Raw genomic sequence first — 25,407 nt, forward strand, 5'->3', positions numbered from 1 at the left:
TTTTCCTTATAACCCCTTTCCAGGAATCTGTTAACCAGAATTTCAGATTGGTCCCAATAGTTCTTAATATTACTACAATTTTTGCGCATCCTCAAGAATTGGGCATATGGAACATTATTCTTCCATGTGTTTAGATGGCAACTATCTGCTGGAATATAACTATTGGCATCAGTTTGCTTAAAAAAAAGTTTTTGTAGAAATAATTTTTTCATTCGGGTTGACAGAAATTACAATATCCAGAAAATCTATTTCGATTGTATGATCCTTATAAGTAAACTTTAGGTTATAGTCATTAGTCTGTAGAGTAAGTAGTAAATCATCTAGACTGGTTTTATCTCCATTCCAAACTAGCAGGATATCGTCTATGTACCGTTTATAGAATTTTATTCTGTCATCTTTATATCCCTCAGTTGTATATAAGGTTTTATTTTCCCAGTTATCCATATAGATATTCGCATAGGAAGGCGCAAATTTTGTGCCCATAGCAGTCCCCTGCTTTTGAACATAATGGTCCCCTTTAAATTCGAAATGGTTGTGTTCTAAGATAAATTGAACTCCATTCACTAGGAAAGTCACTTCGTTTTCCATTATTTTAGTGTCTAGTTGAAGAATTTCTTTTATAGTTTGGATGCCTTTGTGGTGGGGTATGGAAGTATACAATGCTTGCACATCTACTGTAGCCCACCTGTAAGTGGATTCCCACACCAGGTTTTGGATTTCTCTTAGTACCTGTGTGGAGTCCTAAAATGTGATTGTATGTATACTATTATAGATCACAAACCCCTGATGAAGCTTCTTACTGAGGCGAAACGCGTTGGGTATTTGATCACGTTTTCAAAATAAAAAGAAAAATTTCTTCAAAAGAACTACTTCAGAAGTGTATTTAATTTTATCACTGTTTTATTGCATATTTTACTGTATATGGTGTATGGACATTACAAAAACAGGGCGCTGAAGACACTATTGTGTGGTGTATATATGTATATATATATATATATATATATATATAGGGTACTCTTTACCTAGAAGGGCGCCCGTCGCGGGCATCGCGGGTACATTTATGTATGGCCGCGACGCGACCGACGCGATGCCCGCGATTTCCCATTGAAACCAATGTTAAACATGGAAATCGTGTCGGTCGCGTCGCGGCCGGCCATAAATGTACCCGCGATGCCCGCGACGCGATGCTCACGATTTCCCATAGGAATCAATGTTAAAAGCCGCGATGGACCCGATTTTACTGTTAAATGGCTCAATCCACCCGATTTGGCCATAGGAATCAATGTTAAATGGGCCACAGAGCCCATTAACCCTTAAACGTCCCCCCAAATTTTTAACGCCACCCCACGATCCACGCGAACCCGAAGCGTGGCGAGCGCAGCGAGCCCGCAAGGGGCGGCGGTACGCGTCCTCCGACCTTTTCATGCCCTACTATCCACTAGGGCGTGGTGTGAGAATATAATAATGTGGCGAGCGCAGCGAGCCACCGAGCCCGAAGCGTGGCGAGCGCAGCGAGCCCCGCGAGGGGACGCGGATACCTTCACAGATATGCGCGTCCCCTCGCGGGCTTCACAGGTGTCCGTGGCGAGGTGGACACCTGTGAAGCCCGCGAGGGGACGCGTCTACCTGTGAAGGTATCCGCGTTCCCTCGCGGGGCTCGCTGCGCTCGCCACGCTTCGGGCTCGGTGGCTCGCTGCGCTCGCCACACTATTATATTCTCACACCACGCCCTAGTGGATAGTAGGGCATGAAAAGGTCGGAGGACGCGTACCGCCGCCCCTCGCGGGCTCTCTGCGCTCGCCACGCTTCGGGTTGGCTTGGATCGTGGGGTGGCGTTAAAAATTTGGGGGGACATTTAAGGGTTAATTTGGCCTATTTGGCCCCAAATCGGGTCCATTGAGGCATTTAACAGTAAAATCGCGGTCAATCTGCCGTTTTAACATTGTTCCCTATGGGAAAATCGCGGTGATCGCGGGCATCGCGGCCATCCCGATTTACCCGCGATGCCCGCGATGACCGCGATGACCGCGATTTTTACCCCCGACGACCGCGATTTCAATCGCTGGCGCCCTTCTAGGTAAAGAGTACCATATATAGATACATTAAACTACACCAGCACTTTTCTTAATAAGTTTGAAACCTTTTGCGTGCCACCTACTTTCCTGCGACCATATAGAATGGACTCACCCCTAAGGAGGTAACCCAGATTTGGGTTGGCAGGTGTGTGCATGTGTGTGTGTGTGTATGTATGTGTGTGTGTGTGTGTGTGTATATATAAGTGACTTGAAAACAGTTAATAAACTGAAACGTCGACAGATGGAGTGCCGCACCTCTACCTTGGCTATTTATATATGCCATTGCACTCTGGCTGTATATATATATGGTCCGATGCTCTCAGTGCTGGTGATACATGGTCTGCACGGCAGCCCAAAGTCTGCAGCCGCCGCTGGACGGTAAGTATATCTGCAGCTTTTATTTTCCCTCTTTTCTGTGCCAGGCTCTTGCATATGCCACCTCTTTGCCATATTCCACCCTATACTAATCCCTTTGCATATTTCCTATGCCAGCCCCCTGTCTTTTCCAGGCATATATAATTAGTTGAAAGTATTTACACAAATAGGGACACACCCATGAGCAGACCACCCAACCAGAACACGTGCAGCCCCCACATTATTAGGTGCTGGCCACTACCCCTATTATTGCGCATAATAGGCCCTTGATCATTTTTTAGATCCAGGCCCATTTATACCTTAATCTGGCACTGCACAGCATTTAATTAAAACAAAGGAAAAAAATGTACCAGTCTAAAGCATTGCAGTTCAGAGACATCAGGGCCAGCTGCCCATTTGGGAGTTTATGCAAATAAGCTAAAACTCCTTCCTTGGTGTACAGTATATTCATGCAGCTGAATGCGTAAGGACTGAGACACCCACTTTTAGCTCCCGTATGTTCCAATGTCATAGACCCTCCTCAAAAACACCAGAGTACACCTGCGTTTTTTTTCACCACACCCAGAAAATGGCAGGTATGGATGAGAAAGAAAGAAAGAGATTTGTACTGGTGCACTCTGAGGATTATATTGCTAGGGTTCCTTGAAGAAAAATATGGTAAAAATTTACTTTTACTAGTTCCCATAAAATTCCCATGTCGAAATGTAATTATTTATTTAAGTGCAAGAAAGTGTTGAATGGGTTTTGAGATGATATCACAAGCGGCATTGAGTAGCTACTCCATGCCACTTGTGATATAGGGGGAAATTTACTAAGAAAAAATTGCGGAAAACAATTTGACTGTTTCAGTCGTATGCAAAGTCGTGATCCGGAGGGGGATTTACAAAGCAGTCATATACGACTGCTTTGTAACCCTCCGATGTCATACTAATTCGTATTAACTGGCCATATATACGGCCGCTAATACGAATTAGTAGAGGCAGTCTGCACGGATCAGTCAGATCCGTGCAGGCTGCAGTGTAAAAAAAAAAAAGAATAAATAATAAAAAAAAAAATTTAAAACGGTGTGGGGTCCCCCCCACAGCCGTAACCAGCACCAGGCTGAAGGAGCCGGGGCCGGTAATTAAAAATCAGGGAACCCGACAAATAGGGGTTCCCCGATTTTTAACAACCAGCCCCAGGCTCCAGGTCCAGGGCTGGTTCCCAAAATACGGGGGACAAAATGACTAGGGGTCCCCCGTATTTTAAGAACCAGCTCCAGGCCAAACCAGCCAGCAGGGTAATGCCACAGCCGGGGGACACTTATTATATAAGGTCCCGCGGCCAAAGCATTAACCCCCTGACCGGTCAGCCTGGCCAGGGGCCCTGGGGGAGTGGGGACCCCCCCAATAAAGGGGTCCCCCCCCTCCAGGACTTACCTGCCCAGGCTGAAGTCTGGTGCTGTCCCCGGTGACCCTGGGCTGTGGTCACCGGGCTGATTTCAGTGTAAAAGAATAGATGAATAAACTATTGTTTAAAACTGTGGAACTATGAGTCCCAGCAAGCCTCCCCTGCAAGCTGGGACTTAAAGAACCACAAGTCCCAGCCTGCGGGGCATTAAAGGGCCCGCTGGCTCTTGTAGTTCCACAGTAATAAAAATAGTACAATAAATACACACTGACACAATGAAAATAAAACTTTAATACATCCATATTAAAGCCACCTAGCGGCCAATCAGGAGCCGACTTTCTTGGCTCCTGATTGGCCGCTAGGCGGCCAATAGAATCATTCTGAGAAGAGGCGCCGAGTATGAAATATCTCAGCATCTCTCCTCAGTGCGATCCGGGGAGCGCCGGCAGCATGAAGATTACCTGGACTACGGCGGACCAAGAGAAGACATCTTCACCACAGGACCAGGTGAGTAGGATTTCCTTCCACAGCTCCACCATGGATTACTTCGGACCCAGACACCGTCATGGACCTGGAGGACGACACGGACCACCGACATGGACCTGGAGGACGACACCGGACACCAGGACAGAGGGCTACCTACGGGATCAAGATAGGTAAGTATCAGTATGTGTGTGTAATGGATGTATTAAAGTTTTATTTTCATTGTGTCAGTGTGTATTTATTGTACTATTTTTATTACTGTGGAACTACAAGTGCCAGCGGGCCCTTTAATGCCCTGCAGGCTGGGACTTGTGGTTCTCCAAGTCCCAGCTTGCGGGGGAGGCTTGCTGTTACTCATAGTTCCACAGTTTTAAACAATAGTTTATTCATCTATTCTTTTACACTGAAATCAGCCCGGTGACCACAGCCCAGGGTCACCGGGGAAAGCACCAGGCTTCAGCCTGGTCAGGTAAGTCCTGGAGGGGGGGGGGGCCTTTATTGGGGGGGTCCCCACTCCCACAGAGCCCCTGGCCAGGCTGACCGGTCAGGAGGTTAATGTTTTGACCGCGGGACCTTATGTAATAAGTGTCCCCCGGCTGTGACATTACCCTGATGGCTGGTTTGGCCTGGGGCTGGTTCTTAAAATACTGGGGACCCCTAGTCATTTTGTCCCCCGTATTTTGGGAACCGGACCTGGAGCCTGGGGCTGGTTGTTAAAAATTGGGGAACCCCTATTTGTCAGGTTCCCTGATTTTTAATTACCGGCCCCGGCTCCTTCAGCCTGGTGCTGGTTACAGCTGTGGGGGGGACCCCACGCTGTTTTTTTTTAATATTTATTTATTTTTCAATTTTTTTACACTAAAGCCTGCACGGATCTGACTGATCCATGCAAGCTTAAAGCAAATACGACAGGACAATCAAGGTGTATTTTCCTGTCAAATTTTCGTGGCTGTTTCACGCCAATTAGCAGCCGTATTATCAATACGGCTGCTTAGTAAATCAGGAACCACCATTCTTTTGAATGGTGATTCCTGTCGTATTCTATCGATGGTGTAGACATTCGTATTTGTAAATACAAATACGAATGTCCCATCTTTAGGAATACGAATTGCTGTATTTTTGGGATAGTAAATCCCAAAAATACAAATGTGTAAAAAATAGGTGTATTTCTGCCTACGAATACACCTATTTTTTTACGAATTCATATTAGTAAATTTCCCCCATAATCTCAGAGTGCACCAGTAATGGGGGGAGATTCTCTAAGAATCTGCGACCCCCTTCGCCGCCCATCGCAATTATAATTATCGCATATGTTCTAACATATGCGATAATTATAACAAAGGACAGCTCTTGTGTTAAGAGCTGTCCTTTGGTGTGAGTGTCGCCGGGTCCCAGCAGGTCCCGGCGGCTCCCACACCCGGCGCTGCTGCGCCGGGCTCTCCTCCTCCCTGCACCCGGAAGATGATCAGTGCAGGGAGGAGGTCACAGGTCTGGGCAGCACAGCTCTGTGCTGCCCGGACACAGGTGAGGGAGGAAGGGGCAATGCGGGGGTCCGTGCGGGGGGTCGTTGCGGGGCGGCGGTGGGATGCGGTAGAAGCCCATTGGCTTCTATGGGGCATCGCCAGATTTTTATGGCGATGCCCCCCGCTGCGGTAACCCGGCGGGGGATGCTTACAGCATCCCAAAATGCGGTAAAAACCCTGATAACAGGGTTTTTACCGCATTTTTAGCTTAGAGAATCTCCCCCCAAGTCTCTTTCTTTCTTTGGTCTTTCTCCTTTGGATTATGAATGAGATCAGGCATTTGAGAAAGGGGAGTCTTATTCTCTTAGTACAGTATGCCTATCGTTTAACTCATTATGCTACAGTTTCAACCAAAAAGTTGAAATTTCAGTTTATAGTTTATCCTAATCTCAGGAACCAGCCTTAAATCAAATAAAACCTGACAGGAAAAGGTCTGCGGTGGGGCTTAGTGTGACACCTGAAATAGGTTGACGTGGCTAAGTTTGAAAGGGTTGGAAGGTCAACACAAGCATTAGGTCGACAGTCAAAAGGTCGACATGGGTTTTTCGCGTTTTCTATAATGAGTCCTGATTTCTATAATGAAAAAGTTAGGAGGTATGTACACATCATTATAGTGTTGCTTTTGGCTCAGGCTCAGCCAGCAAATAGGTCGGTATCCCCATCCTCTCCTGTCCACTAACAACCTCTTCACTGGCACTAGTGCAGGTGGTGGGCAGCTTTCCAGAAGGTGGCACCCCTAGGCACCTGCCTCATGGACCCAATGAAAGTAGAATGGAGACTCAGTCAATTATGTTAAAATCTAAAAAAGTTTATTTATTGTAATAATTCACACAAAAAAATTGTGATGTCATGTGACTACATTAGTATTTTTTTTCTTACATATCACAGAAATAGGCTCCGGTTTATGCATGTTATTTATTCGTGACTAATGAGTGACCTCACAAAGAGCCATACTTTAGCTTTCAAAAGAGGAAAAACCCTCTAGGGAAACCTCTAGGGAACCATGGCTTTAGGATCACCCTTCCCTCTGAGCATTATGAGGTACATGGAGTGGCCCAGTACCAGGGACGTGCAGTCAGGGGAGGCAGTGCCTCACCTGTCAAATTATTTAAAAAAAATACAAACATGATATTTATAACACATACAGGGGGTCATTCTTGTTTGTTCGGACAGGGTCGAATTCAGCCCCATTCTGATGGATGGTGGACCACGTATGCGCATGGTCTTTTGTGCGCTTGTGTAGGTCCACTGTGCAAATGTCCGTCAGCCAACCACCCTGTCTTTGGCCGGAAGCCCATTATGCTTTGGCGGCGGACATATCAGGAATTGGCAACGGGGGTAGTAGACATTGTCAGCGGGGGGGGGGGGGGGGGTAGCGGGTCTGGAATCAGAGAATTTTTTTTATTGAAATTTCAAAATGGCCGCAGCCAGCCAATCACAATTGCCCACGTCATCGCACCCTAGTAGCCAGTGCGAGAAACTGGGGGGGAGGGGTGGTAGCAGTCTGAAAGCCGAGGAGGAGTAGAGAAGAGCTCCTGAAGGCTCAGAAGTCCTGGGAGGCAACAGCCATGCAAAAGTGCTTAAAAGAACACCGCCCCCAGATGAAGACACCTCAAAAGCCCCAGCCCCAGATGCTGTTTAATAAAAAATAAAAAAAAAAACTGTTTTTCATTTTAAGATTTCCTTTACAGGGGGGGGGGGGGAGCTATAGGTACCAGTGGGCCTTTAATGCACCATATGCTCGTACCTGCAAGTGGGGCAGGCTTGCTGGGACCTATAGTCCAACTGTAAAGGACAGTAACTTTTTTAAACCAGCTATTAACCCCACGCCAAGGGGTGTGCTTCAGTCCAAGCATAGGACTGATTTGGGGGTCCCCACCTCCTCAAGAACTCCCGGCCTGAGCTGAGTAGTTGGGGTGGGTAATGTTTTGGCCACAGGACCCCGTTAAACGTGTCCCCTGGCTATGGCATTACACCCCCTGTTAGTGGAGCCTGATACTGGTTCTTAAAATATGGGGGACCCTTACTCATTTTTTCCCCTGTATTTTGGGAAACGGCTGGCTCCAGAGCCTAGTGCTGGTTCCTAAAATACGAGGAACCCCTACTCATTTTGTCTCCGATACTTTGTGAACCAGGTCCAGCTCAAGAACCCGGTGCTGGTTTCTAATTTACAAGGAACCCCTACTCACTTTGTTTGGGAACCGGAGCCAGCTCCAAAAAGGTGTGGGGGGGTGGATGCTGGTGCCTCACCAGCCACTGACTTCAATGCACATCACTGGCCAATACTTACCTGCTGTGTAGACAAAGGGAAATAGGACGATAGAACATTGGGTACTTATGTAATATCTGGGCTCCCGTTTTTCTTATGAGACCGCGTCCGCTCGCCACGCTTCGGGCACGGTGGCTCGCTGCGCTCGCCACACTATATAAAATCAACTCCATGCGTAGTTGGATAGTAGGGGTATGAAAAAATGGGGTTCATTTAACATGGGAGCCCAGATAATACATAAGTATCGAACATTGTTAGTGGATTAACAAGCAGGGAGACAAACTGTAATACTGATGTAACAATCACTCTATATAAATAGTTACATTTAACTATTAAAGACATTAAAAATGGCCAAAATAAGGAAAATGAACCAAAAAGGACATGTCATCCGTCCACAAGGGAATGGCAACTGTGAGGGCGTGGCTTCATGGTATGACTGTTAGGAGTCCCAGTGGACTGCAAGACTAGAAGTAATAATACTTGCTGGAGGAACAGACGGATTCAGTATGAAATCCCGGCGGTCGGGATCCCGGCGTTCAAAATCCCGACGCCGGAATCCCGACTGCCGAAATCCCGACAAGGGGGGGACGTGGATGGCCCCCCCCTTGCGGGCTCGCTGCGCTCGCCACGCAGGGGGCCCGGTGCCTCGCTACGCTCGGCATGCTAATTTATTCTCCCTCCAGGGGTGTCGTGGACACCCACGGGGGGAGAAAGTATCCGGATTTCGGCGGTCGGGATTTCTGCGTCGGGATTCTGAACGCCGGGATTTAAACTGCATCCTGAACAGAGGCAGGACGGATGTGAAATCACTGTATTCACAGGATCAGGAACCAGGTACAGGTATAAGGATTCAACATCAGCAAACAGGAGCAAGTACAGGAACATGCAAGGTAGAGCATTACAGACAAGGCTAGTAAGACTATAACTGGCCCTGAAGCTCTGGGAAAACACAGCTTTAAAGCCAGAACATGCCAATCCCTGCAGCACAAGCAGACAGGCCCCTCAATCTTCTGCACTAAAGTGGGGCACCACTGTGGAAGGAATCCACCAGCTTCTACCCTATAAAAGCTTATGGACTTCTCATCCATCACGGATCCCTCTCAGCATTCCCTGCGGCTGGGGCCGTCACTCTGCACATGTGCAGCTGGACTCCCAGGTCTCAAAAAGAAGTGTGTGTATGTGTTATGAAACCCATATTATTGTGTCTATTGTGTTTACCCTTTTTATTTTGTACACCCCACCACCACCATATTTGTGGAAAATGTAATAAACATATTGAAAAAAAAAAACCACATGATTTACAGAATTCTATGGTACTTGTTTCCTAGCACGGCGCCACTGATTTTAATTGTATACAATCTGGTTGCAAAAATCGGGCCAATCGCATCGCATGCAATCAAATCGCATGTGATCGACCCGAACGACCCGATTTTTAACATTGGAACCAATGTTAAATTGTCCCCGAGACCTGATGTTACATTGGCCCCAATGTTAAATGCCCCCCCCCCCGACCCCATTTTTCATTGTATGCCCCCCCCCCCCATTGTTAACAGCACGCCACGATCAACGTGAACTCGAAGCGTGGCGAGTGCATCGAGCCCACGAGCGGCGGCAGTACGCGTCCTCCGACCTTTTCATACCCCCACTATCCATGTCGGCGTGGAGTAGATTTTATATAGTGTGGCGAGCGCAGCGAACCACCGAGCCCGAAGCGTGGCGAGCGCCGCAAGGGGACGCGCATAACTTCACAGGTATTATGCGCTCGCCACACTATATAAAATCAACTCCACGCCGACGTGGATAGTGGCGGTAAGAAAAGGTTGCGTACCGCTGCGCTCGCCACACTTCGGGTTGGCGTTCATCGTGGGGTGGCGTTAACAATGGGGGGGGGGGCATTTGACATACAAATTACCCATCAGGGTGGGTATACAATCAAAAATTGGGTATGGGGGGCGTCGGTCGCATCGCATGCCATTATAATGGCATGCGTTGGACCCAATTTTACATTTGTCGAGAAACCTCAAAAAAAGCCTAAAATCGGGTCGGTCGGGTCCCATCGCATACCTTAAGTTAAGGTATGTGATGGGACCTGATGTGGAAACAAGTACTATAAATAGCACTCTCCGTCGGTCTCCCGGGACCAGCTAGTTAGAGAAAAAGCAGTTGCCTGTGAACAAAAAGTTGGACAGGAAGAATAAATGGCCCTACAAAATTGTGAATTCATCCCAAATAGCAATGTGTCCCTCAGATATGGCAATACCCTGATTGTTATGGGGGGACCCTACTGTTTTTGTCCCCCCATATTTTTGGAACTAGGACCGGTCCAAGAGCCCGGTGCTGGTTTCTCCCCATTACTCTCCCCCCCTTCCCCCCCCATATTTGGGAAACCTTGATGGGCAAAATGCCAACATGGTCAAAATGCTGATATTTAAAATGGCGAGATGGTTAAAATGCCGACCTTTCAAATGTCGACAGGTCGAAAAGTAGACATGACTTTTTTTTTTAATTGTGGTTTCTATGTCAACAGGGTCAACGTATAATTGTACCATGTCCCCTCGCATGGCACTATGCTTTGGCCACGATGCCTCACTGCGCTTGACACGCTATTATATTGCTATTGTATTCCCCTCCACATCCACTGGGATGGTAAAATATGAACAAGTCAGTTTTAAAAAAAAAATCATGAAAAATTCATGTCAACCTTTGACCTGTCAACATTGACCACATCGGCATAAAAAAATGTTGGTATGTTTAATGTGTCAGTATTTTGACTGCCGGTCAATGGTGGTCGACTTTGGGTAAATTGACCGCATCCCATCTAACAATTTGATTAAATCCAATGTATTTAATTTGTTTCCATTTTTCGAATGGTTGATTGTACTAAACTGCAATACGTTATCAGATTTATGTTCCCACCAGACAAATTGCCTACCTGACCCTTTCCATGAGGGAGAAAAGGCTCTGTTCCTGGACTTCCCTTAAAATGTATAATTGCAATCACATGTGGTGAGCTAATTAATTGATTTACTACAGGTGATGGCAATCATTCATTGCCAGGGAAGTCCAGGAACAGACCATTTTCCCCACTCATGGAGAGGGTCAGGTAGGCAAGTATGACTTAGCTTAAGCCAAATAGATCACAGATTCTCATTGAGGGGCAGATTTATTTAGCTTGGAGAAGAGATAAACTGGAGATAAGGTAAAAGGAGAAAAAGTACCAGCCAATCAACTCCCAACTGTCATTTTCAAACACAGTTCATTGGCTGGCACTTTATCTCCTTTTGCCTTATCTCCAGTTTACCTCCAGTTTATCTCTTCTCCAAGCTTAATCTGCCCCTCAGTCCTCAAGACCCCACTCAGTGCATGTTTTGCAGGTATCCTCACAGAATCAATTGAAATAATTAGCTCCACCTGTGGATCTTTTAAAATGTGTCAGTGAGTATGAATGCACCTGTGTACCTGCCGAGTGACCTGGGAAACCTGAGAACCACTGAAATAAACTCATTAATGCTGTATTTACCAAGTCAGCCAGTAGATGTCAGTAGTGCATCAGGAATTACTGAGCTTTTCACTATTTAAAAAAAAAACAATCGGCTCTCTAGAGTTTAGTGGACACAGCTGGTCATTTAAGAAGAGGCAGAAATGTGACATTACAGCACATTTCATTTTACACAAATCATTACACATGATTTGGAAACTGCTCCTAGAAAATGGCTTTACATGTATTTTAGGGCTTGTGGGTCCAGATTCAAATGGAAAAAGTAAATATGACACTTCATCATGTAACTTACTAGTCCTCCCAAATTACATCTATGCTTAAACTTTAGCTTTCTCCTAAAACTTGATACATTTGTATAGTAAAAGGACATTGTGCCTACTGTTTTGACATGATTTACTATTATGTCTAGAAGGTTTAAAACATTTTTTTTTAATGATAGGCTAAGGTACAATCTACCATATCAAAAGATGTTACTTTTACATTCTCATTTCAATAAATAATAAACTACACACATATCTAGAAATGACTCTACAATTACATCATAGAGCATAACCTCCAACACGACCCATTCCATTGGGTACAACATGCTTCGTTTCTGGACTTCCTTCTTACTGTATGATTGCCATCAGATGTGCTGAACTAGTTGATTGATTAAAAAAAAAAGGTTTCACCACAGGTGACAGCAATCATAAGGAAGTCCAGGAGTAGAGCATTTTTTACCTAATGGAATCCGCCATGTTGGAGAGTCTGATAGAGCAATATAGTAATACATGGCCGAGATGTACGCAATGCAGAGATTTACAGTATTGAGCCATACTTGCCGACCGGACCCTCTCCATGAGGGAGAACATGATCTATTCCTGGACTTCCCTGGTTATGTATGATTGCCATCACCTGTGGTGAAACAGCTTTCTTATCAATTAACTAGCTCCCCACAGGTGATGGCAATCATATATAATATAATAATAATAATTTTATTTATATAGCGCTTTTCTCCCATAGGACTCAAAGTCGCTTAAAATACATCAAAAACATGGCACATTGAACAAAGGCATTAGATTGCATGAAGTTGAAAAACAGAGAATTAAGGTCTTAACATAGAGAACACAAGACACATACTGCGGAGTTGGTGCAGACATTTTGGGTTATACTGTAGCTTCTATGGGTTATATATTCCCACCATAAAAGGTACCAGGCACGGCAGTCATCTTAGGCGCACAACATAGGATTACCTTGGGAGATATATAGGTACTTGTGTACAATCACGGCTCCCACGATGTCCATCGCATAGAAAAAATCGCATGCGATTTTTTTGACAGAAATGCACCCAAATGCATTGAAATTAGTCTCAAACATGTTCAATGGCCCCCAAATGTCATTTTTGAGGCTGTACCACCCCCACTATCAATGCGAACCCGAAGCGTGGCGAGCGCAGCGAGCCCGTGAGGGGCGGCGGTACGCGTCCTACGACCTTTTCATACCCCCACTATCCACGTCGGCGTGGAGTCGAGAATAGAAAGTGTGGCGAGCGCAGCGAGCCACCGAGCCCGAAGCGTGGCGAGCGGACACGGATACCTTCACAGGTATACGCGTCCCCTTGCGGGCTTCACAGGTGTCCGCGTCCGCTCGCCATGCTTCGCGCTCGCCACACTTTCTATTCTTAACTCCACGCCGACGTGGATAGTGGGGGTATGAAAAGGTCGTAGGACGCGTACCGCCGCCCCTCGCAGGCTCGCTGCGCTCGCCACGCTTCGGGTTCGCGTCGATAGTGGGGGTGGTACAGCCTGAAAAATTACATTTGGGGGCCATTGAACATGTTTGATACTAATTTCAATGCATTTGGATGCATTTCTGTTAAAAATCGCATGCGATCGCATGCAGTTTAAAAAAAAATTGCTTAAAAATGGCAAAAATCGCACCGCATCGCATGCCGCTACATTTGGCATGCGATGGGAGCCGTGAAAGTACACAAGTACCGAAATATATTACCAGGGAAGTCCAGGAACACAGCATTTTCTCCCTCATGGAGAAGGTCAGGTAGGCAAGTATGTATTGAGCGATTATCGGTAAACCATAGCTTCCAACATGACCCTCTCCAGGAGGGACACAATGCTCTTTTCCCTCTTAAGTAATGATTACACTCATCTGTGGTGAAAAACCTGCTCACAACAGGTGATGGTAATCATACATTAAGAGGGAAGTCCAGGAACAGAGCATTGTGTTCCTCCTGGAGAGGGTCATGTTGGGAGGTATGAGTAAACTGTGCATGCATCTAAGTTGCACTGCCCACATGCCAAGGCACTTTAGTGATGTTGTTTGCAGTGAGGAATTATTTGAATTTAAAAACGCAGGCTTGTCACAACCATTTTCAGGCTGTCCCTTATGCATAAAACATGGAACCAGTGTCTCATTTACCACTGCCATTCTGCACTCCAGACTGTGACAATTGAATGGCATGTCCAGAGCCATAATTATATTTTTGCTGATCTGTGCCAGATAGAGAAATAGCACATAGCACAATACTCTAATAGGGACATAGGGCACATCAAAAATATATATTTACAGCTCTGGGGCTGTTATTGCTATACTAAAATGAAAGGATCAGCAGCTGCTCTGATGCAGGTGGGGGCAGAGCCGTCTAGTAGTTGTGACAGGTGACTCGGCATAGCCCACTTCTGTCACTCCAACTTTCTTCTGTACATTCAGATGCCCCCTTTGTGACTCTTAAGCTCCAGCCCTGCTGTGTCTCTCCAGCAATCTTCAGTGTCTCCAGCTTCAGACTTTCTTGTGTGCCTTTTACTGGCTGCTGCTCCCAATCGTTCTGTGGCTCCTCTGACTTTCAGTACAAGTGTATGGATGCCATGGCGGTATATCATCATGTTAAACTGAAAAAACTTTATTGCACCGGCTACACCTTAAGCAGCACTTAGCTGTTGTCTTCCCAGACCCTTTACATGCCTGTGCCCTGTGGATCATGGTAGCAGCACAGGCAGAAGTTTTTAAAAAAAGATTACAGTATCTGCAAAGGGGCGGCCTTCTTTGCCTCCCCAGCAGGTAGTGCCACGGCACAAGGCTAGCCTTCCTACTTGGAAATCCGCTGAAACAGTCTAATAACATGCACATTTGTTTTGCAATCATATATTTATATATTAACTGTTATTTGTATCAGAATCAGCTTTATTGGCCAGGTATACTTGTGTATTCTATGAATTAGATTTGGATTGCTGTGCAACATCCAGGAATGTAACAAGTAACAGTGACAGTACAGATATGTATAACACATGCGGAACATATATTTGCTGAGCTGCGCAGCACCTAGACAGCCATCCTCGGTGCCACTTGGTCCCTGCAACAGCCAGATAGGTCAAAAACAAGTAAACAGTACAGATAAAGGATATGACATGGGGAACATATATTTAGAGTGGTGCAGCAGGTAAAAACAAGTAAACAGGTCAGCTAAGAAAATGACAGGTGGGACACAGGGTACATAAAAATGTTGGCTGAGCAACATAGATTCTAGGCAGCCATCGGCAGCACCATCTTGATCATTGCGACTCACAGGGCAGAAGTGGAAGGGTTCAACAGGCCATCTCCCCTTCAGCACCCACAGGAGCCAGCCGGCGTGGATGGATACTGAGACTGTCCTTCTGTGGGGCTAGGGGTGGGCCAGCATCTCAGGGGCCCTGGCTATAGCTACGGCAGGAAGGAGAGTCAGTGTGTGTGTGGAGGGGGGGGGGGAGTTAGTGTGGGGGATCGGGAGTGGGAATCAGTGAGGCCTGGGGCTGGAGTTGGGCTGATGTTCACCATCGCTGCCTCCCCATACAGGCACCATACCTCCTTCTTAGGGGCTCCCCAAGAGGGGGGGCGCCGCAGTGTTCACCTGGAGCTGGGACATCAGGTGGGGGCAAATGGGCACTCACAGTCCACTGGAGGTCTTCAGCCAGGGCCTGCAGCCCGGGAGTCTCCTCTGCTGCACAGGCCGGGAGTTCCTCCTCTGATCCCAGCGTCTGCCCAGGGGTGTAGTAGCCGGGTGTAGTGGCTGTGGCTGGGGATCCTGCTGGCAGGGATGTACCCGGGCTCCTCAGGCCGATGGTGTTGCCACCTCTGGGTGGTCGTGCTGGAGGCCGCAGCTGTGGTGCTGCCTATACTCGCCTATTCTTGCCCGGAGGTTTGGCATCCTGTGCCGCCATCCTCCGCACTCAGCACTATCCATCTCCCCCTCCTTCCTCCAACATCGTTCTCTGTCAATATAATTTTTTTTTTAAAACAGCGTGGGGTCCTCCCCCCCACAAGCATAACCAGCCCCAGGACCAATGATCCGGTCCTGTTTGCAGAAATACAGGGGGGATTGAAATGGGGTTCCCCTGTTCTATAACCAGCACCAGGCTCTTTTCCTGGTCCCCCAAATATGGGGGACAAAAGAAGTAGGGGTCCCTCATACTTCAGAAACCAACAGCACCAGGCTCAAACAGCCAGCGTTGTCATGCCCCTGCATAAGTATGGGGACTAAATAGCCCAGGTCAGATCCCTTGTGAAATGGGACCCCCCCCCCCCAATAAAGGGGTCCCCCTCCAGGGCTGATGATGGTGGGCTGATGTGGAAAAATAGAGTGTAAAAATAGATTTTGGGTTCTATAGTAGAAATACAGGGCCCAGCAAGCCTCACCCGCATGCTAAGACTTGGAGAACCACAAGTTCCAGCATAATGCAGAGCATTAATGGGCCCTACTACAGAACCAATAATCCAATAACTAACTAACACACACACACCAGTAAAAATAATTTTTTATTGCATACTACCTTCATTCGTAAATACTTACCTATAGGGTCCACTTTTTTCACTGTTTTTTTGAGCCAAAATGTGCCGACAGGCGGTATCTCATGCCCTACCATCCACTAGGACATTGCAGGAGAATAAAAAAGTGTGCCAAGCGACGCGGTGCACTTTCTTAGTGTCCATGTTCACTATGTCAACATTCGGGTAAAAAAAGTGAAACCTCCATGTCAACCTTTTAAGTGTCAACCTTCCCCATGTCAACCTAATGTTTGTGTCAACCTAATGGCCCTGTCGACCTAACCCATGTCGACCTTCAGTCATGTCAACCTTCATGCATGTCGACTTTCAGTCATGTCAACCTTCATGCATGTCGACCTTCAGTGGTCGACCTAATGCTTGTAGGCCAAATGTCTGTCTGTCCAATGATCCATAACCGCTAACAGTCCTTCATTTACAGATTGGAGTAATCGGGTGGGACAGAATGTAATCAAAAGCTGCATCAGGTACCTTGAGCCTTGGTCATTTAGGCTTTGAAACTCAGTAAGATCATCTTGAAGATGATTCACCATGTTATAGGTAGGCAGTAAAGGGAGCAGAGAAGAGGAGTTATGTGGCTAGAACGGGGCTGGTTGGTTAACAGCCTCAAACAGGGGCTGTTTGGTTATCAGCCTGGCAGCTGTGTTTTGTACCAGCAGAGCCGGCCCTAGCGTAAATGATGCCCTAGGCAGGATTTTGGCTGGTGCCCCCTAGCACCGCCACTAGTTCCGCCTCTGACCCTGCTCCCCTTTCCCAGCACCTTCAACCCTCATCATAGCAGTCATAATTTTGGTGCTCCTACCCGCAATATTTTAAATAGAAACATTGCACACATTTGGTGCATGGCCCAAACAGGGGTGTGTTCTTGCTGGGAAGCGGCATGGCCACAAATAGTACCCCCAATTCAAATTATGCCACATAGTAGTGCAACTTTATTCACATTATATCCTGCGATGGTGTCCCTTATTCACGTTACATCACACAGTAGTACCACTTTACCTTATGTACATTACTCCTCACATTATTAATATTATACCCTTGGAAAAAAATCCTGAGAAAATATTGTATTTTAAGCACCTCCATGGCCACACTGCAACCCAGCACAAAGCAGTGTGTGCTGGGCAGAGGAGAAGAGCTTCAGCTGCTGCTGACTTAAGGGGAGGGGGCCCGGGGCCCCCACTGGGCCCTTCCATCAGACTTTGGCCTGGGTAATTTGTACCCCCTATTACTTTCTCTTGGCACCCCTGATAATACCACAGAGTAATGCCCCTTACACATGACACACATTATTGTCCTTATAACATAATGCCCCTTACACATTATGCCAACCTTTATTAATGCCCTTCATACTATAATGACACACATAATGCCCATTACACATATGTTGCACATTATTAATGCCCTTATACACATGACACACATAATGCCCCTTACACATATGTCGCACATTATTAATGCCCTTATACACATGACACACATAATGCCCATTATACATATGTTGCACATTAGTAATGCCCTTATACACATGACACACATAATGCCTGTTACACATATGTTGCACATTATTAATGCATTTATACATGACACACATAATGCCCCTTACACATATGCCGAACACTATTGCACAACCAACCCACCCGCAGACAGCACTCGCACAGCCACTAACACTGTGACCTCTGCCTCTGCTTGGATACAGATGTTTCCTCATACATCTTGCCTCCATAGGCCATGCAGCTCCCGGCCAGTTCTGCTAACGTTGGGTGCCTTTTTTCCTGAAGATTCATCTTATTTGCATTGTTATGTGACCAGCACACACAAGGATGATTAAAATGACATGTGGCATGCCTATATTCTGTGTGCGACTGTGGCTGTACCTGCATACGGAATGCTATGTTACAGTGATTTCCATGAATACACTATTTCATATGCAGATACAGCCTCACTCACACACAGAATACAGGCATGCTGCATATCATTTTAATCAGCAAAAGCTGCTGGTGCCCCTAGGCCTACCAAATGCCCTAGGCAATTGCCTAGTTTGCCTATGCCTAAGGCCGGCTCTGTGTACCAGCTGTAATCGGTGCAGTTCTTTTGCTGGGAGACCAAGGTAGAGGGCATTGCAGTAATCTAATCGAGATGATACGAATGCATGAATAACTTTTGGCAGATCTTTAAGGGGAATTAAGTGTTTGATACTGGCTATGTTCCTATCTGATGTTTAAGTGTCAAGCCACCAGCCAGCAAAACACCAAAAGTCCACACATGATCAGAGTTTTGTCATTCTGTACCCCCAAGTGACAGTCCAGTTGGTTTGCTATGCTGCAGTCTTGTCCTTTGATGTTGAGGCTCTATCCTAAGGACCTCTGTTTTAATAGGATTCAATCTCGGCCAACTCAGCTAGACAGCCATTTAGGGTTGTTATTGGTTTCTCAGTGCCCGGAGCAAAGGACAAGTACAGTTGTGTATCATCTGCATAGCAGTGGTAGACCAGGCCATTGCGCCTAATTACCCAGTGGTAGCATGTACACTGCAAAAAGCATGGGGGATAGTATAGAAACTTGTGGCACACCACATGGCAGTGGCACTGATGGTGAGGAGTACAGGTATACTCCATGACTCCTGTGACCTGCCAGTGGGAAAAGATTTAAAGCACCTAAGTACTGTGCCATCCAACCCACAGAGATTTTTCAGGTGCTCACTGAGAGGCACATAGTAAAAAAATATACTGCAGAATATGTGCCCTATATAAATAACTGATAATAAATAACATAATCCACAGTATCAAATGCTGCAGAGAGATCCAGAAATATTAAGATTGAACAGTCACCCAAATCTCCAAATGTATCATTCATGCTGAAATGTATAATAACTTGGTTCATAGAGTATATTTTACTCTGGAGGGACAGCATAAGATTTGGCCTGAGGTTTCACCTAGATGTTGGAGGAATTTTGGGATGGCGGGTGACATCTTGCATGACTTTTGGCTGTGCCCGGTGGTGCAACAGCTCTGCCAGGATGTATTTCTCCTCATTTCCAAGGTACTGGGAGTAGTTATATCAGGGGATCTACTCTTTTTTACCCAGGTGAAATGTCTACTGGTGACAGATACCTTAAGGGTCATATTTTAATAGCTGCTAAGGCTTTGTCAAAGTCAAACGTTGTCCCTAATCTATTAATGATTGAGAATAAGATTCATTAACATTTTGTTTTTGAGACAGCAGAAAGTAAATATTCCCCATCGGCTTCTTCTATACATGTGAAATGGTATAAGTGGACTTTATATAAAGAGAAGTCCGGTCAGTCCTATATCTGTAGTGCCGCTGCAGACTTATCCGTACTTAACTGTCCTGACTAGATCTCGAACTATGGAACTTACAGTTTTTATAGCCCCTTTGATGTTTTTTTGCTGCACTCTATGTGTACGTGTGTATTCCTCGGTACTTGATATTGTGTACTCCCTTTTTTCTGTACGCCTTTTTATCATGTTTCTTAAATATTTGTCATATATATAAAAAATAAAAAAAAAGATTGAACAGTCAACCCTGTCTCTGGCCATCAGAAGATGATTTAGCACATACACCAGGGCTGTTACAGTGCTATGTCTTCTCCTGAATCCTGATTGGAATGGATCATACATATCATGAGTTGTCAGGCAGGTTTCCAGAAAAGGAAGGTTTGATACTGGTCTGAGGAGTTCTTGCAATTGCAACAATTGCGTCCTTTAGGGCGTCTGCCTGTCTGAAAAGAGCATTGAACAATTTTTGCTAAGACACAAGTAGGGATGTCCCCATTAAATCAGAGACTGGCCAAAGACGGAGAAATAAGGGTGTCAATGATCTATAAAATGTTAATAAGTCAACTAGAAAACAGTCAGGTGAAAAAAAATAGGAGAGAATGGGGTAAGGATATAGGGGAAATATCTGAGGGAGAATGGAGTAAAGCGTTATCATCCCAAACCAGGGCAACGTCCTCTATAAGGTACCAACAAATACAGTTATTCATTATGCATAGGGTATATGTAACCCCGGTCAAACTAAAACAGTATGACACAACGAAAAATGATAAATGTCCCAAATGTAGAGGGTCAACTGGAACATATATCCATATGATCTGGCAATGTCCTAGGGTACAGCAGTTGTGGGAAAAGGTGGGACAAGTGATTGAGCAGTTAGGCATTGGAAATTTCGACCTTGATGAGAAATCTGGCTTAATGAGTATAATGCCCCAACATGGAATAATTAAGCACGATCAAATACTCATTGCGAATTTATTGACACTAGTAAAAGTATTAATAGTTAGAAAATGGATGGCACGGGATAGCCCAAAAATTAGACACTGGGTAAATTTAGTAAACAACACAATAAGTCACGAAAGATATATGTACATTAAGAGGAGGAACCCTAGTAAATTTCACCTGGTGTGGGACAGATGGGTGACTTCCAAATATTACAAAAGAGAAGTGGAAAAAACACGTAGAGCACCATACACAAATACACGATAAGGAATATAGAGGAAGGGTAGGCAGGAGGATAGAGTAGGCATAACTACAAACGGTTATAAGTAAACAAGAAATAAGAACATGGATCCAAAAAAACAAACAAAAACAAAACGAAGCAGGACAGGTTCCCACTTGGAGGGGGGGGGGGTGTTTTGGGGAGGGGGGGGATATAGGTAAATTTGTAAAATATGAACATGGAAATACTGTTAATATAGAGGATAAGTGAATGTAATGGTATGTTAGGAAATATCATATGGAATTGTATTGTATACACAATGTAAAGAACAGTTCTCTTGGTGTTTTTTTTTATCTTTTATATAGCAATGAATGTAATAAATAATGAAAAACAAATAAATAAACACTCTATTTTAAAAAAAAAAAGACACAAGTAGGGATGCAAAATCCAGGCAATTTCAGCAATGTCCTTTACGTCCATTGGGTCAAAGCTGATCCATGAGGATTGGTGGCACTGTGCAGATTCCAGCCCTGATTGCGGATATTTTATCTGAACCCTCCTTGAACAATACCTGATCAGCTCCATGGGTAAAAATCTATTTTGGGGGGTTACAACTGAGAACCTGAGAGTCTTGAAAAAGGCATAAGAGTTTGTTGGGACCATTGCTTTCTAGATAGGCACTAATTTTGATCTACCCAACTTTTAGGCTAGGGTCCAGATTCTCTAAGCTTCAAAAGTGATAAACAGCCAGGTAATCAGCTCCTACCTGACATTTTTCAAACACAGTCTGTGACATGGGAGGTAGGAGCTGATTGGCTGGCTGTTTATCACTTTTGAAGCTTAGAGAATCTGGCCCTAGATCTGACGCTTCAAAAAGGTTGCTGACCATCAAATGATTTCTCCTGCTTCGGGCACATGCGAGGGGATGTGTTTTCATAACACATCCCCTAGCAGGTTTGTGAGGGGATACGGCGGCGGGGGAGGGGTGGGGCAGTTTTTAGGTGGGGAGGCAGGACAGGAACTCTGGGACTCCGTAAACTGCAATCTTCGCAGCTTACCATGTCAACCAGAATCAAGCCCTATGTGTGATTTGGCCATAGGCCTTGTACACATAGACATGTGGCTAGACAACATTGCCTTGCCTGCACTGTCCATATCACCAGGTGATAGCGATGCTGTGGCGCCGCGCATCTCTATCGCCAACCTTCTAGGCAATAGTCAAAATCTCCTGGCCAAATCGCACCGTGCGTACACAGCTTTGTACAAGTGCTTGAGACAGATTAACATATTAAAGAAATGTTCCATAAAGTAGTATGTGAATAGCAACTGACATATTCAAGTGATTTATCATTCTAAATATTAATCCAGCGTCTTGTAATGTTGTGATAGCATGGCTGTTATGAAATATTGCAAGGTTGCCGGACAGGGTGCCCTTTAGCCCTCCTTTGTCTGGTGAATGACACACTTCTTAGTCCTCCTTTGTATAGAAATTCCAAATAGGGTCTAGACAGCCACTCACTCTCCAGGACAGCAGGGGGACATCTGTCTCATGTCTGCCCGTTAGGAAAAATGCTAGGAAGGAGGGGTGTATTTGATTGATGAAACTAAATGATTCAAGCACCCTTCCCCCAGTTTGATTATTAACCCAACCATTGCCGTAACTACATGTATAAATATGCAATGCATGCATAGACCTTCCAGTGACATAGGAGGTTATTCAGGCCTGATCGCACGGCTGCACATTCGCTGGCTGGGTGATTATCAATAGACTGCACATGTGTATGGATCGTGGCACGCATGTGCAAGGCCATCATGCGATAAAATCCTACAAACGTTTTATCGCTGGCCGTATGCAAGTTCATTGACAGAAAGCCAATGTTTGTGGGTGTCACCCTGTCTTTTTCTGGGAGTGTCAGGGAAAACACAGGCATGCCCAAGCGTTTCAGGGGAAGGTGTGTGAAGTCAGCTCCAGACCCAATCCAATTGCTTCTATCGCAGCCGCCAAGTAAGTCCTGCTCTTCGTACAGACTGCATACACTGGAAAATCATTGCTAATGGACTTGCAGCAAATTACCATCCAGATAAAAAATTTTGCAGGCCGTGTGTTGGGACCCGTGGCCCCGGGTGCCGTGCACGACGGACGGGTCCCGGAGTGTGCGCCCCGGCTGTTGCTTGGCAGCTGGGACGCCAGCACACTTCCGGGCCCGAACTTTCGGCTGCCGTCGCAAGGCAGCCACGACGTAATACTCCCCGCTGCCGCAGCGATTGCCTAGGTGACGGGGATGCCAGGCAGCCGCAGGCGGGTGGGAAAGTTTAAACACAGCTGCGGGATGATTTATGTTATGGGCAGGTCCCGCAGGCTGTGATTGGACCATGCTCCTGTATAGTCCTCACTATGAGTACAGGCAGACGCCAGATATAGAGTTAGCTTCAGGTTGGTCTTGGCTCCTCTGCTGTGATATCTGGTCCCTTTGTGGAGTCTCGTTACCCATGCATCTTCACAGGTATTCCCTATCCGTTAACCTGTTACCTGCCGTATATCCCAGTTTATCCTCCCTCCTTGCCTTGTTTGTTATTCTTGCTGTCATTTTGTACTGCTGGGCCATTTACGGTGGCACCCCAGCTCTGGGATACCCGCGTGGTAAACTCCAGAACTGGGACTGGGGTTTAAACCCCGTTTGTATATAACTTGTATTCTTGTGGTTCCCCTGTAATCACCTTAATCACACCACTCACTTGTGTCGTCCTTTTGTGGTCCGTCCACCCACTGTCGTGAGCACCTACCCCGTGTACCTAGTCCCCTGTGCCTTTTGTATTAGTTTCCCTGTACTCAGTTTAATACCGGTAGCTGTGCCCATCGTAGAGGGTTAAGCTCACACTGCCCCCTGTCGAAGTAAGTCCTGGCGGCATATCAGTACCTGTAGACGCTACAAGTCTTACGGGAAAGGGGCTGTTATAGGCAAGAAGGCTCGTTGGAGGGCTCTGTGGGCTTAGGCCAAAACGTACACAGGCGGCTACCCAGAAGACGTCAGAAGGCTCCAGCTCAGTGCTCTGTTCTGTTCGGTTTTCCGTAGTGGTCTCCTTAGGAGTTTTCCTTAGTGGTTTCCTCACGGAAGTCCGTTGGATTCAAGCATCAGCCACAGTGAGTCATAACACTGTGCTAAGCAATTCGCAGGCCATGCTAAGCAATTTGCAGGCTTGCATGGGACCGGATTTCACTCTAGCTGGGCGGCATATACCTGATCACAGGGCTTTGCAAATTAGCTGATTTGGGGCCAGATGCACTGAGCTTCAAAACTAATAAAATGGAGAGTGATAAACAGCCAGCCAATCAGCTGCTAACTGTCATGTGACAGACTAGGTTTGAAAAATGTCAGACAGGAGCTAATTGGCTGCCTGTTTATCACTCTCCATTTTATCACTTTTGAAGCTTAGTGCATCTGGCCCCAGGTCTGAATAACCCCCATAAACCATAGACAATAACACAGCAATAAAGCTAACATAAGACAGTGATACAAACATGATATACTGTATATGTAAATAAAATAGTGTACCCATACTGTAAAATATAAGGATATTACCCATTACTTAGGAATCCACTCGTCTAACTAACACTTTAATCTGTGAGAGATGTGCAAAATATCTACTAAAAAATGCCAGTGTCGCTCACATTTGTTATACTAATTCAAATAAAAAAATGTTGTGGAAAAAACAGTTAATATTTCCTATATAAGCTAAAAAATTACATCTGAAGTAACTTTCACTATCAGTAGTACTTACAGAAAAGGGTGAGTATAAGTAACTCATTGTACTATGCAAGATCACATGACAACATGACAGATTTTAAATAATAACAACATAACTCACAGATTTCACCAATAATATTTAGAAAATTAATAAAACATTTTGTAAAGCAGACCATTAAGACATGTAGACTGATATAATAATGTAGAAATGCACAAAGGGCCTTATTCTGGTTGATTCGCAAGGCTACGAATTCACAGCCTTGCGAGGCCCCCAGACACCACCCTGCGAATCCGATGATGTCAGCTGACCATTGCCATGGAAATCACTGGGAGATTTCCATGTGAACGCCTATGAAACACTGGCCATTCCCATGTGCATGACTATCCGATGCCGCCCCACCCCTCCACCCGTTGTCTTGGGTGCGTGCACCGGGCATATGCACTGTCACAGAAATGCGGCTGCGCATGTGCATACGCCGAACATCGGTCCCAGTTCGAATGAATGGTCCGTGCGAATGGACCAGAATAACCTCCATACAGTATACAGTAGCAAGCTATAATAACATATTATTCAGTCCCTATGGGCTATGGACATATGAAGAAAGATTTTTTTTAAGTTATCATTTAATTAACCAATTAACAAAGCTCAAATGACATAGGACAATATGTTTAAGTATGTGTTAATGTGTCATTTGTGTAATGGATTGCCCCTTGAGAATTATCCTTAGAGAACAGTGACTTATTGTGACCCTTGGCTAATGTAAGATGTAACACCCCATAAC

This window comes from Crinia signifera, chromosome 1, assembly GCF_055691185.1.
Source record: "Crinia signifera chromosome 1, ASM5569118v1, whole genome shotgun sequence".
Classification (NCBI taxonomy): Eukaryota; Metazoa; Chordata; class Amphibia; order Anura; family Myobatrachidae; genus Crinia; species Crinia signifera.